The sequence below is a fragment of the Pipistrellus hanaki genome, assembly GCF_964339955.1.
Source record: "Pipistrellus hanaki genome assembly, chromosome: 11".
Taxonomy (NCBI): domain Eukaryota; kingdom Metazoa; phylum Chordata; class Mammalia; order Chiroptera; family Vespertilionidae; genus Pipistrellus; species Pipistrellus hanaki.
The window spans coordinates 37,342,130-37,356,951 of NC_140513.1; the positions used below are offsets into that span (position 1 = coordinate 37,342,130).

The 14,822-nt window shown below is 39.4% G+C and overlaps 1 protein-coding gene and 1 long non-coding RNA gene across 2 annotated transcripts in view; both read right to left on the reverse strand.

Annotated features, from left to right (window-relative positions):
- LOC311630502 overlaps window positions 1-14,822 on the reverse strand; it is a 760,408-nt gene that overhangs the window by 699,278 nt on the left and 46,308 nt on the right. The window lies entirely within an intron of this gene.
- TMC1 (transmembrane channel like 1) overlaps window positions 1-14,822 on the reverse strand; it is a 270,648-nt gene that overhangs the window by 203,475 nt on the left and 52,351 nt on the right. The window contains exon 2 of the mRNA XM_084899506.1: window positions 8,320-8,392. The gene's annotated coding sequence lies outside the window, so the exon portion shown is untranslated. The remainder of the gene's footprint in view (window positions 1-8,319; window positions 8,393-14,822) is intronic.

A 14,822-nucleotide genomic window follows, 5' to 3' on the forward strand; every position in this document is an offset into this window, starting at 1 on the left:
ACCCTATATTATGAGACTTTCTGACCTTCATTCCCAAAACCTATTGTGGGGAGGGGTGGAGTAGTAGCTCTATCTTCTATCCTCAAAACTGGGCAAAGTCCTTATCAGAGATCCAAGTATTTACCCTCTCCTGATTTTCTCCTTTCTTCTAGAAATATTTATCTAATTGCAGGTGGGAAAAACTGGTTTAATATGATAGTTTTATTATAAATTTTATCTCTGATGCCCAGACCAGTGGATTTATTATTGAAAGGACAAATAAGTTAAGTGTTCTTCTGAGCACTCCATCCCAGAAGCAATGAGTGCCATTGAATAAAACATAGTAAAAGCAAAGAAAGAAGAAAATCAACCTGGGAGCACACTTGAACAAGTATCTCAAAATATTATTTTAGAACATATGAAGCCAAAATTTTTGACAAATGCATTTATATATTATATTACATTACATTACATTACATTATATTATATTATATTATATTATATTATACTATATTATGTACCCATGTACTAAAGATAATGCACAGACATTATTTTATGTGTTCAGGTTTACCACAGCAGAATTTATTATTTGCAAAGTCACAGGAATTTTTGCTCAATACCTAAATTTCTTCTAAGTAACTTTTAAATGTTCTGGGCCCATATTTTATCGTACTTTTTAATATATGCATAATTCTATAATGCTTGGCCTTGCCCTGTCTTCATGCTTCTCACACCTTTTACTAGTACAAGTACACAAAAACAGTAAGCAGTGATTTTGCAACTATTCATCTAATCCTGTTAAGAATCTATTATGTAAATGTGACAAAGGTCATAGTGCAGTTCAGTTTACAGGCCTAGCTGCCTCAGGAATCTAGGAAATTTAGCTAGTAGCACAGACTCCCTGAAGGAAGAGAGAAAGAGGGTCAAGTCTTGGGTCCTCAGATTCAGAACCTTTTGGAGAATAAAAGGGCTGCTCTAAGTTCTTGGAGAGGGAGGCCCCAAGAAAATTGTAATACTGAGGGACATAAGCCCATTCTCAGGTATCAGAGAATAGGCACAGTACTATCTAGAGGGGTAGAAGCCACAAAGCCATAAAAGGGTGAGGGGTGGGGGTTGAGGGGTTCCCTCGGTACTATTGTCATTTAGTGAAAGAGCTCCCAAGTCCATCTGACACAAGTGGAAGCCCTTTATTCTTGCAACAGAAACAGCCCAGTGATTGCAGCTGATAACAGTGGCAGCGGGAACAATAACAAGTCCTCTTACAATAAGCACGGGGCAGGACAACCACAGCTGTGGCAGCAGAACCAATGAGGCACACAGGGAGCAGGTGAGGTCCGCAAAAGGCACAGCAGGGGCGCTGGCAACCACAACAGAGTCCAGAAACTGGAGGAGGGTGAGTCACTGTGGCCTGGGGGAGGGCACAGGAAAGAGGCCTCTCTCCTGATGGTAAACATCCCCACCAGGACCAGAGCCAAATCAGGAAACACCAGTATAACTACCTCTGGTTGCACAGCCAGTTCCCGCAGAACTGCTACCTCAGGGTATCTGGAAGAAAAATCTAGGGAATCAGACACTTTAAACAAGTTTTTAGGGTGATTTTTTTTTTTTTTTCAGCAATACTGCCCATAGATCTGAGCAATTGGGAATCCTGCCCCAGACCCAAAGTTTTAGAGAAACTTCTAGTCATGGTCCTCACAGGGCAAAATGTCCTAGGGGTCAAGAGAACATACCCAACAGGACCCCATGCCCACCTAATATATAAGCATTCCCCACACAGACCATGCTCCTGGTACCCAAGACCCTGGGTTATCTGTCCAAATGACATAAAGACCAATTCCAGGGCCTAGATAGATCTCTTCTCTCAGTCTATTTTCCCACAAGTGGACCAAGTGGGAGAATAGACTAAAACCAAGTATTTTCCAAGGAAGCTCGGGGGCATGGAGCTAGACTTGCCTGGTGAGCTGACCACTGTGCTCTCCAAGCCTCTCACAGTAGAAAAAGAATAGGAGTAGGAAAAGAATGAAGGCCTCCCACTTCTCTCTTTCCATCTGCACTGGTGCCATGGGTCCACAGGTATAATTATCTAGCCTAGAGACTCATTTTTTTGCTCTGTTTTTTTGTGGAGGGTTTTTTGTTTTTTGTTTTTGTTACTGGGGTTTTATTTAATTTAGTTTTGGTTTTCTTTTGTCTTGTTTTACTTTGTTTTTAAGAAACAGAGAAGGAAAGAAAGCTCTTGGAGTAAAAAATGCCAATTATAAAATGAACGAATGCTAGAATTTAATCCTGCTGTGACTCTACAAGTTCTTGATCTTTCCTTGGCAGCTGAGGTCTTGAAACACAAAGCTTGCATGATTAAGTGGCACCCTAAAACTCTGAATTCATGGAGTTCATTTAGTTTCAGTAGTATCTTGTTGCGCATTTTTCCTATGCTCCCATTGTTCCTGACAGTGAGAGAATCAATAATATAGGATTAATTTCCTCAAAGCAAGGCCATTGGATAATTCCAGTTGTACACATGGAATGCAAAAATAACAGCTGTGCAAGGGAGTATGTTATTCTAAGAGCTAAAGTGGGTGCCCCAAATGTACTAACTTTTAATCGGAATTTAATGAATCTTCAACAAGATTCTTTTCTTCTATTCTCAGGGTTGCCACCTTCTAGAGCAGGCGTCTTCAAACTACGGCCCGCGGGCCACATGCAGCCCCCAGGGGAGTCTGATCCGGCCTGCCAGGTTTTTTGGGCAGTGAGCGCAGCCAAGGTGTTACAGTAGGGATTAGTAGTTCATATAGTCCGGCCCTCCAGCTCTCTGAGGGACTGTGATCTGGCCCCCACTTTAAAAAGTTTGAGGACCCTTGTTCTAGAGAATGCACACACTCACACACCCTCCCAAACGAAGGCCTAGTGCTTTCAAGGTTCAAGGACAAGCAAGACTAGTGGGTGATACTTGGTGCATCAAACATTTATTTAGTTTCCGGTTTAAAGGAATGCTTGTTTGTGCGTGTGTTTGTTTCATGTCAGCAAGGGGAGAGCACAACAGCTCAAAGTGTTTTTTCTTTCTTTCAGTGATGCTCTAGCTACTGAGCTTCATCACCTATGACAAGCTTTGCATGTGTCAGTCACAGCCGGTCTTTGATAAGCTGTGTATAGTCAGTGTTCCTTCCTGGGTGCAATATTGAGCAACAAAACTTGGGAGGAGATCCAATTATTCATACTGTTATTAAAGTTAGACATTTGTTTTGCCCTAAATTTATCAGACCAAAAGCTGAAGGCATCTGAGTCAGTACAGGCAACTATCTGGGTACTCTCTGTTTCCCTTTTTTTGCCAATGAAGTGGTGCCACGAGGACAGAGAGCAGCGCAGATAGGAAGCAGTGATCTGGGAGTGAGCTGGGAAATTCCAGCTGCCCTCCTGCCCTACTTATTATGAAGAGAGATGACTCACTGTTAGGAAGCACACAGATGTTGACTTGGCCAATAAAATCCTTTGCGACATTTAACTTTTCTGGACCCTCACTTCCTCTTCTGGGAAAAATAAAATAGCTTATTCTATTTAGACACCTACATAGTATTGTTTGATCCTGGTATAAAAGAAGAGGCATTCACGTCGTTTTTGAATGTGCTGTTTCTTATGTCCTTGAAACCAGCCTTCTCCTGGAACGTATGTGTCTATAGAAGACACATTGTACAATGGAAACCTCCACAACCCAGGCTCCTGCTGTGCAGATGTGTGGTGGTCTGCTGCTTGAAAGGCATGGGAATTTCAGGTAAACACACCTACTAATAAATCCTGATGTGTCCACACAAATATAGGCATCCAGAGACTTGGGTTATAAAACCTGGCTCTACTGAGTAGCTGTGACCTCACCTTCCTGACCTGTGAAATCAAAAGGTTTGACTCTAAAGGCTGCTAACTCCTTTATTGTTTTATGATTCTATGGCATTAAAAATAAAAACCTATAGTGCCCACCCTCTCCATTAGCTATCTGCCATAAGCGTAAGCACTTACCAGTTTTCTTTCCGTGTAAGAGGTAAAAGGTATGGGTTGGGTAATATTGGGTCAAGGATAAGACACAACTTGTAATGGAGTTAAAAACAATTCCTAACTTACCTCATTGGGCTGCTGTAATCATCATATGAGATCACATCCTTGAGAAATTTATCATGAATTATGCTCTATAGAAACATGCTATAGACTGATTGTGTCTCTTCAAAATTTTATGTTGAAACCTAATCCCCAGTGTGAGGATATTAGAAAATGGGGCCTTTGGAAGGTGCTTAGGTCATGAGGGTGGGTCTTCATAAATGGGATTAGGGTCCTTAGAGAAGAGACCCTGAGACTCCTTGCCCCCTGTGCCATGTGAAGTTACAGCAAAAAGACAGCTGTCTATGAACCAGAAAGTGGGATATCACCAGACACTAAATCCGCCAACACCTTGACCTTGGACTACCCAGCTTCCAGAACTGTGTAAATAAATCATTCAGTCTGTGATATTTTGTTATAGTAGTTTAAATGGATTAAGGTAAGATGTTGTTACTATTACTAATAATAAATGTAAATATATTTTATCCAATAAATGTTGGTCAAGCATCTTCTATATATTAGGCATTAAGAAGACACTATCCTGTTTTCCCAGGGCTCACAAAAAGTCAAAGGAACTCTGCTAAAATGATAACAATGTCTTTTTTTTAAAAATCTTTTTTTTTACCTTTATGAAAAGCTTGAAGTTGAATAAAGGATCAAATTGCTAAAGTTATTTTCTTCTCTATTTTCAAGTATTATACATAATTTTAAATGTCCCTATCCCAAACCTGAAGAAAAACATACCTGAGATTTGGCAAAAGCTCAACTGATTTCAGTGCTAGGCGAAGAAATAAAAGGTGCTACTGTCTATTAACTGTTGGGACCAAGGATAGCGGCAAGTCTTTAATGGACTCCCCAGCGATGACAAGAGAAAAATGGATAATTATAACCTCACTGTAAAGGGTAATAGAACTTGACCTTGGGCTATGAAAAATGTGTCTGTGGCTTTGGGTCTGCAAAGCCCACTACCCCGCCCCCCCTTTCCCCCTCCCCGTCTCCTTGCACTTTATGCTTGGGTAACTTGACTCTTACCAGCTTCTAGGTCCCTTTAAATAGCATGCTGGTTCAAACCTCTGTGCATTTTCTCATTCTGTGCCCTCAGCCTGGAATAAGTAATTCCCTATCAGTCCTCGCTCTTCCTCCCTCCTTGGTCCTCCTCCCTATTTCTCCTTCACTTCTCCCACAGGTTGCTGCTCATTTTTGAAGATTCCACTCCACTTTATTTCCTGCCCAAAGTCTTCCGAATTCCTTGCCATCCCAGTCTTCATGAGAGGTCCCTTCACTGCACTCCTACCAGCTCTACAGCTCTCAGCTCTTATCACAGTGTGTGAGAAACTTCTGCATTGTCTCTGTTTCTTTCTCTAGCCCAGTGGTTCTCAAATGGAGGAGATTTTGTTCCTGGAGGCACATTCCATCTATCCTTTTTCTCATTCCTTGTCATCTTATAATTCTAGTTTGGATTCCTAGGCTATTTGCTTTCTCCTCCAGCCTCTCATTGGCATGTCTTTAATCATTTTGCATACTTAATTTTTGTGCATCTTAAAACTTTTAACTTTTCATCTGAAAATACATGCTAAAAAATGCTTATGAATATATTATATACAATATTAAGTTCAAAATAGTATGTTTCATGTTGTATATTATAGATATGCTAAGCTTAATTTCAAGATTAAATAAAACACAAGGAATTGCATGCATTTATGTGTACACAGCCTCTCTGTACCTGTGGCTTCCTACTGTCAACAATTATAAGCTCATAGGTGTGGTTTTCAAATAATCACTGGACAAATATGTATGTTTGTTGGTGGAGCTAGTCATTCCTACCAAAGGTTTGGGAAATGTATTTAAACACACAAAATAGTGCCTCCTACAAAAAGCATAATAGTGTCTTTTCCCACATCCAAGAATAATAATTAACCTCCTTCACAAAAGAATATATTAATGCAAAGCAAATTGAGACCCTACTGAAGAAATATTTCTATTGGAAACATGAACTAATGGTTAACTCTTAAAAAGCTCTCACAGGCATTGTTCAGCCATTATGAAAACAAAGACATCACAAGAAATAAACTGCTGATGCCAATTGACCTCTTAAATTAATGACTGAATACTATGTACTATGTAATTGAGAGAAAGATAGAAAGATCAATAATGAGAGAGAATCACTGACTGGCTGCCTCCTGCACACACCCCCACTGGGAATCAGACCTGCAACCCAGGCATGTGAACTAATGGTTAACTCTAAATGGTACATGTTCACAACCCAGGCATGTGAACTAATAGTTAACTCTAAATGGTTAGCTCTCACAGGCATTGTTCAGCCATTATGAAAACAAAGACATCACAAGAAATAAACTGCTGATGCCAATTGACCTCTTAAATTAATGACTGAATACTATGTACTATGTAATTGAGAGAAAGATAGAAAGATCAATAATGATCTTTAGATCATCAATAATGATCTACCCGAAGTTAGAGCTTCGGGTACAGAACATGTACATTGTGTTCTAGTAAAAAGCCTGCTCAGATTGGCCAGAGTCAGAGAGGAGGTCTATTAAAAAAAGAACTGGTGTTGCCTCAGAAGTGGGGGGTAGTCTTATACAGCGAATATAGGCCTAAACTTATGTTTTAACTGTAAAATTAGGGGGTCGTCTTATATGCCGGAAAATGAGGTATTCATGTTAATACATCTTGGGCTTTTTCCAGAAGTTATTCTTGCCAAAGACCCTTTGAAACACATCTGAGTTTTCACCATTCTGATAAAGAAAAAAATGTCATTCTAAGGCAGGGGCTGCCTCATCAGCTTTCTTTATTTCTTCCTAAGTTTCACTGAAAAACCTTCTCCTATATTTCTACTCTATAGCAGTCCCTCACATCTATCAGGTGGTGACAATGTGCTAAGTTTTATATGCATTAGTCTATTTAACATTTAATGTCATCTTACAAGATAAATATTAATATTATCTTCATTATAAAATGAAGATGAGAAAATGGAGGTTTCCAGAGGTTCAGTCTCTCATCAAGGTCACACAACTAGTGAATGATAAGGGGAGAGTTCAAATCCAGGTCTGACAGCAGAGCCAAAACTCGAAGACACTAAGCTGAGCTACCCTTCACTTTTCTTATATCCCTTTTCCTAACCTCCAGTTATTTCTGTTTTCTAACTATTCTCAATTAAAGTGACTGACAATTTCTTATTATATATATCAGAGAGAAAGGGAGAGGGAAAGAGAAATAGAAACATCAATGATAAGAGAGAATCATTGATTGGCTGCCTCTTACATGCCTCACACTGGAAATCAGGCCTGCAATAGGAATCGAACTGTGACCTCAGTTTAAGTCGATGCTCAACCACTGAGCCATGCCAGCTAAGTAACTTACAATTTTTTTTAATATGGAAATGGAATTCAATATACTAAAATTTTTTTTTACTTATTGGGGTAACATGTACACTCTATTTTTAATGAAGCAGGGGCAAAAAGGAAGAAGAAGAAGAAAAAAGTGAGTTCTGTTCTCAGATAATGTAAGTCTCAGAACTTACATATTAAACAACTGAAATCTATATGTAGAAACACTAAAACCAATACCAATAAATGTGTTCTTCACATGTCTCATTGCCTTGCAAAGAGTAGGTGCTTGTTGAAATAACTGTGGAGCAAATGAGTTCTAGAAGCAGTAAGAGGATCTGATTATGGGTATGAACAGTGTTAGATGCAAAATGAGTTTGTAAGAAAATATGGATAACTTCTTTATGATAGTAAACAGTAACTCCCCACAGTACTTCCCCATCATCAAAAAGTTCCAAAGGTCTTGTAAATATTGTGAATATTAAACAAAAGTATCCAGCTGAAGACAGCAATTTATTACAGTGAGAATTGCCATAATTCAACTAAATGTTTATTGAGTGCACATAACAGGCAAAAACTGCTCAATTGATATTTTAAAGTCTTAATTTATTCACAATACTGGCAAAAATCCCTACATAACTATTCAAATTGTGGTCAATATAAAATGGTAATGTGTGTAAACACATTTTATAAGCTTACTTTTCTCTAAATTAGAAACATTCTGAATTGGGATAGGAGTTTGGGATTCTAGGCTAACTTATATCAAGTACTTATTTATTTCTGCTACTTAGTATTTTAAATATAAAGCAAGCTATGTCTTCTTCATACTCTTTACCATGGTTTCCTGAATTTAGTGTGTTTAAAATAACTAAAAACAAAATGGGCTATGGATTCCCATGACACAGTAACTCACCCAGATCTTGAATCTTCCTTCCATAATGGAAAGCTCTAAAGTCCTTTTCCCATTCAAAGAGTCCTCACTGCATCTGAAAAACAATGAGATCACATTTATCTCCACACATGTTAATACAGTTGATTCTACCAACAAACCACACTTCCACTGTTTCATAAATGATCTTAGAAATTAGAATCTATGCATAACTTCTCAACTTTGAAACATTATTATCTTCCAAAAATCATTATAACAATATAATAAAAGAATGGATTCATGAAATGAGCTATATTTTTCAACAATCAACATTTATCATATCAAAGGGCTAAGATGATCACGTATTTCAGAAAGAAAAAAACATCATATACCAAGCAAATGAGCATCTGAGAAAGAGTTCCACAAAGAAGTAGGACCAAGTTGGGAAAGGGAGTCATTGATAAGTCTGTCAGTGTTATTTTTTTATTTTTAATTCATGAATCTCAATTATGCCACTCTACTTAAACACCTCAACAGTTTCCCATTGCTCACAGTATAAAATCTAACTCCCTATCACAGCTCTCAAAAACTGGGTTAAAGCTCACTTCTCTAGTGTTGACCCTCATCACTCTCTAATGCTCCCAAAATTCTTATTATACTAGCTTTCTTGTGGCTTTGTGAATAATCCACAGGAAAAGCTGCAGAAGCTCCATCCAGTTTGATGAATCCTTGTTTTTTCCACAGAGAGTTTCCCCTAACTGAAATGGCCTTCCTTACCTGACTCTCTGCCCAACCCAGAGCCTTCCTCTGAGAAGCCATCCCAAACCATTGTCCCAAAAGTACTGACTCTTTCCCCTTTAACACATAGCATTGCTATTATATTATTTATTGCAGGTATTGGTTCCCTTTTAAGTTGGGAGTTCCTTCGTGGCAGTTTGTGTCTTAATTACCTCTGTATCTCAGGCCCTGGGAGTTTCAGGCATATAGTGATGTTTGATAAATGTTAAATGTTAATTGATATTGTTGAATCCTAAGTAGACACATGATATACACTTGAAAATCATCCCTGTATTTTAATAACTGTAAGTTTTATTAAAAATGACCTAATAATATCTATGTATATTTTCCTTCTATTATGTTTTGCCTCACATCAAAACTCCTTGCTTTTCTACTGGGTATAGTCTATCTCTCATTTTATAAGTATTCAACTGGCTTCATTGTATAGCAACAAGATGGCTAGCAAAAGAACACAATCCATGGAAACATCACACCACTTAAAAACTAAAACTGTCCAAAGTTATAAAACCAGTGTGTGTGTGTGTGTGTGTGTGTGTGTGTGTGTGTGAGAGAGAGAGAGAGAGAGAGAGAGAGAAAGAATTGCTATTACATAATTTGGAATGGAGGCACCAGCTGAAGTTCCATTTCAATTGTTTTGTTTGTCCCATCAGGAAACTACTAATCTTACCTAATAATGGACAAACACCAGCCAATCAGGAGTGATATGTAAATTAACCCAACAAATATGGCGGTTAATTTGCATACATAAGCACAAGTGACCTGGATGGGATGATTGCATCATTGCCATGGCAACGACACAGGCGTTTTGCCCCACCCCAGTTTCTCAGGGCCTCTGGGCAATGTGGGGAGGTGGGGCCAGAGCAGAAAGAGGCAACTCCAGGGCCTGAGCGGAAAGGGGTTGGGCTGGAGTGGAAAGGCAGTGCCGGCAGCCAGGGAAAGGAAAGCTCATTCTAGCATGAATCTTCGTGCATCGGGCTTCTAGTAAAATTATAATAAACTAGAGGCCCGGTGCACAAAATTCATACATAGGTAGGGTCCCTAGGCCTGGCCAGCAACCAAGGCCGATTGGGGTCTTCCAGCTGCTGGCCAGAGCCTTTCTTCCCCAGCTGCCAGCTACGGGTCAGGGCCTTCCTTCGTTCTGCTCCACCTCCTGCTGGTCAGCACACGTATAGCCAGCGATCAAACTCCCAGTCTCCTGGTTGAACTGTGGAGGAGACACTTGTATATTAGGCTTAGATAGATAGATAGATAGATAGATAGATAGATAGATAGATAATATCATCCAATGACTCTTGACTTTGTCAGCTACACTTTTTTAACTGTGAGTACAAATCATTGATTACACTCAGACTTGCTCTGGAAGGAATGGTGGCCCTTGCAGAGTGTTTCTCCCTCCCAGTATGTCAGAATCACTCAGGAAGGTCTTACAAGGTATTTCTGGTCATTGCACAATGACCCCAACATTGGTGGCACTGTTAGCCATACTAGAACTCTACAGACCAGGCTCCTCTCACTGCTTTTCATCAACCCAGTTTCTTCCCAGCCAGTAATACATAGAGAATGGCAGGTAGAAAATATCCCTGTCTGTTATGCCCTCCTTGAGGACTCTTGGGAATATTGAGCAACAGAAGGGGAAGGTAAACAACAGTAAATCCCTGGAACTGGGGGCTGTAAAGATATTGAGATATATTGTTTTCTTTCTCCCTGTACAAGGTGATTTTATTAGCACAGATTTTTAGTATCAGCCGCCACACTTGAACACCCTTCATTCTCACCAGTCTTCAGACCTTTGGCCTGTACTACAGTCTGACTTGTTTCATTGAACCTTTTCCTTAAGGTGAGTTCAGTTTTAGGAACTCCACCTGGATTCACATAATTTATCACCTTGTACTCCTACCTCCAACACATGCACACTCCAACTTCTAATCTACCAGACATACCAGACAACATCTGACCCCCAAGTGTGAACTTTACTTCAGTTGTTTATTTATTTTTCTCAGAAAAGTTTCTCAATACTCTCTTGGAATCAGCAATCACAAAGATTATACTCCCAGGAAGAGGAGTGTCATTTACTTCCATGCAACCAAAGTATACAAAACTCAGCCTTGAATCTGAGATGACTCCCTCCAAGGCAACTATCAATATAAGAAATGTCGTTACTGACATTTCCAGCCTCACTCAGTTCAAACTGATAGGGCGAAAACTGCTGAAAAGGATTCCCATAAATGGCTGGAATTTGAGTTGGACAATCATTGAAAAACTAAGTGGTAGGAAAGTAATGAAACCAAATGCATTTGTTTTTCTCCATATACTAAAACACATTCTCTTCTTTTACTTGGCAAATCTTATTCATACAATATAATTACAGGTACCTCCCTTTCTTTGATGGATGGCATTGGTTTGCACAATTGCCTTCTGCCACTGTGCCACGCGTAAATATTGACAGGGATGCAACATGCTCCATAAATTAAGGTTTTAAATTCAAGAGCTAATTTTGATGTGGTTTACACCAATGCGATTTCATTGAAGATAAAAATAGTTTGATGATTTTTTATAACTCCATAGGTCAGAAATAGGAGAGTATGTGCAATTCCTAAATTAGAAAGAGCCTATTTACCACTGTGCTTTGAATTCTTGATCTCACTATGTAACAGTAGCTCCTCTTTGAAAAAAAGCATTAGATAAAGGTCAGCTATTTCAGATGACGGAATGGGAAAAAGCACTAAAGTAATTTCCTAGTGAATGGATCTAAAATATTATTCATTTTGTCGTCTGGATATATACAATGATGGAACTTACAAAATCATTTATTTTTGTATTGGCTACACTTTGACATTATAGATCAGATCAAAATGACACATAAGAGCAAGAAGGCCAGTTGCCCTAGGTACATATGTATTTATTTTTCCACTTTAAATGCTTCCAGATGTTACAATCGAATATGGGAGAGCTGGTTGAATTTTGTCTGATCTTTTTTGACCTGCATGGAGTCACTGAAGTGAACCTCTCAGGTAAAACAAACAAACAAATAAATAAACTATAACAATATAGAACAAGCATCCATCTATGTGTCCTGAGAGAAGAGTATGAGGTCTTTGGTTTTGTTCCAGCAGCTGAGTAATTCTGCCTGCATCCTGATAAGAAGAGGTTTTACTTGGGATGGAGGTGGCCCAATCTGTATCCGAAGCCCAGCCCCTGAACCTTAGCCAACACTTAAAGTAAAAATATCTAATTATATAAAACAGAGTAAAATATTGGAGAAGTCTGTGGAGACTGGTGGCACAGAGCCAACATTATGAGATCTACATGCTTATGTGAGAGGGCCAGTTTGAGCAGTATGGCTAATGTTGGAAGTTCCTCCAAGCTAGGCATCCAAGCACAGCAAACAGTCACTGAGCATTAAAATGCGTGGTTGCCTGGGTGAAATTGTGATTTAGAATAAGAAACTGATATTTGGTCTATGTTCTTTTCTAGTATAGAACTTGTAAAATCCTTGGAATTTCCTAAGTGGTGAGAATGATGTGACTTTGGGAATAGCCCTAGGTCACCTAAGGATGGTGATTGGTTGCCAGGAGAACAAAACCTTTACAGTCTTGTGCAGCATTTCAGTCAACAACAGACCAGTCACCTACATAACAGTGGTCCCACAAGATTATAATGGAAATTCCTATGGCCTAGTGAGACTGTCACGGTCTTGCCCCCATAGCACAAGCAAGAGATAGTTGCCAAGCAACCTGACAGAAGGAAGCAGTAACCCCTCCAATGGAAAATTCCACTCCCTGAACCCTTCACAATCCCACCTTTCCTTTTAAGCCCACTTTGTTCTCAGCTTATAACAGCAGCCCAGGACCAGTCTCCTCTCCCCCACCCCCCAACCCCCCACCCCCACCCCAGCCAGTTCAGAGGACCTTTCTTTCCTTTGTGCTATCTCCCTTGTGCTTGAGCATAAGTTTAATAAAATCTGCCTGGAAATTTCTCTGGAGTTTCCTCTTGATTTCTATCTTGGGGAACCCAAGAACCCCAATACTGGAAACATTCATATCTTTCCCTATGCACCTCTTCCATCTGGATATCCCTGAGCTATGTCTTTTTATAATAGGCCATCTAGTAAGTACATTTTTCTGAGTTCTGTGAGCCGCTCTAGAAAATTAATTGAACCAAAGGAGAGGGTCATGGGCACCTCTGATCTATAGTTAGTTGGTCAGAAGCACAGGTGACAACCTGAACTTGTAACTGGTACCTGAAGCTGGGTCGGGCAATTTTGTGGGACTGAGCCCTTAACTTGAATAATCTTTTGCTATTTCCAGATAGTATCAGAATCTAGCTGAATTATAAGACACCCCCCCCCCCAATTGATTTGTGTCATAGAATTGCTTGGTGAAGTAGGGGACCCCCCCCCCAACACACACACACACACACACACACACACACACACACACACACACACACACTGGAATGAACCTTTTACCTTGGTCAAACACCAAGACCAACCAGACCACCCCAGCAACAGTGCAGCATCTATCAGACTATGCGGAGCCAGTCTACGCCCATGAAATTAAGTAGCAGCAAGAAGCAATATCAATATGGTCAGACTTAACAACAGCATAGCCATCACCATCACCATCTTTGAACTGGGATGCTTATAATATTTGGGGGAGGGGAATCACTAAAAGAAATATTAGAAATCTTACTAATAGGTTCTATAGGAATTACTCATACAAAAGCTCAAGTGTTTTACACAGAAGGTCAAGTACTTCTGATGCCCATGGTTAGTTAAAGAGACACATTTATATTATAATTCAGAATGCACTAGTAAATATCTGCTCCAATAACTTTTTAAAAAATATATATTTTTATTGATTATAGAGAGGAAGGGAAAGGGATAGAGAGCTAGAAACATCAATGAGAGAGAAACATCGATCGGCTGCCTCCTGCACACACCCCACTGGGGATGTGCCCGCAACCAAGGTACATGCCCTTGACCAGAAATCAAACCTGGGACCCTTCAGTCCACAGGCCAACACTCTATCCACTGAGCCAAACCGGTTTCAGCTGCTCCAATAACTTTTAAACTTTTATAATGTTTGACTTGCCCTTGCCATGTAAATAAAATCCAGCCATTAGCTAATAAAGTAGAAAATACAGGAACTGGGACAGGACACAAAAACAAAAATAACTAAAAGACTTTTTTTTTAGCTTTACCTCTCTTAACAAGGCCAGAAAAATAGTAGAGTGAGTGGTGACTTTGGTTGAGAACAAAATGTTTCAAGAGTGGGAACCATAAAAAAACCAGCCTCAGGCCCATGTAACCACATACACACACATACACACACACACACACACACACACACACACACACACACACTCCTCTAAAATATCAGGCATCACATATCTAGAGATTTTTTTTTTCTTATATACATCATGGTTAAGAACTGACTCCATAGAAATGACATCTTAAATTCTAACTGGTAGCTAAGGCCTCTATTATATGAGTCAGACTTTCTGTTCTTGTTAGGAGAGTGGAAGGAGAACAGTACATCTTGGTTTATTTAGTTTTTCTCCAAATCTACTTATCAGTTAAGGTTACTATAAAAGTGGAAGTTATGGGATGGTTGATATCTTTGTTTAAGCAACAGAATATATACTGTGGTTGTCTATTTATTATTAAATTTCCTTTCCAGGGACCAGCCATTAAAGCATTTTTTATAAGTTATTTTTCAAATGCACCTGGATCGTTCAGCATCTTCTCT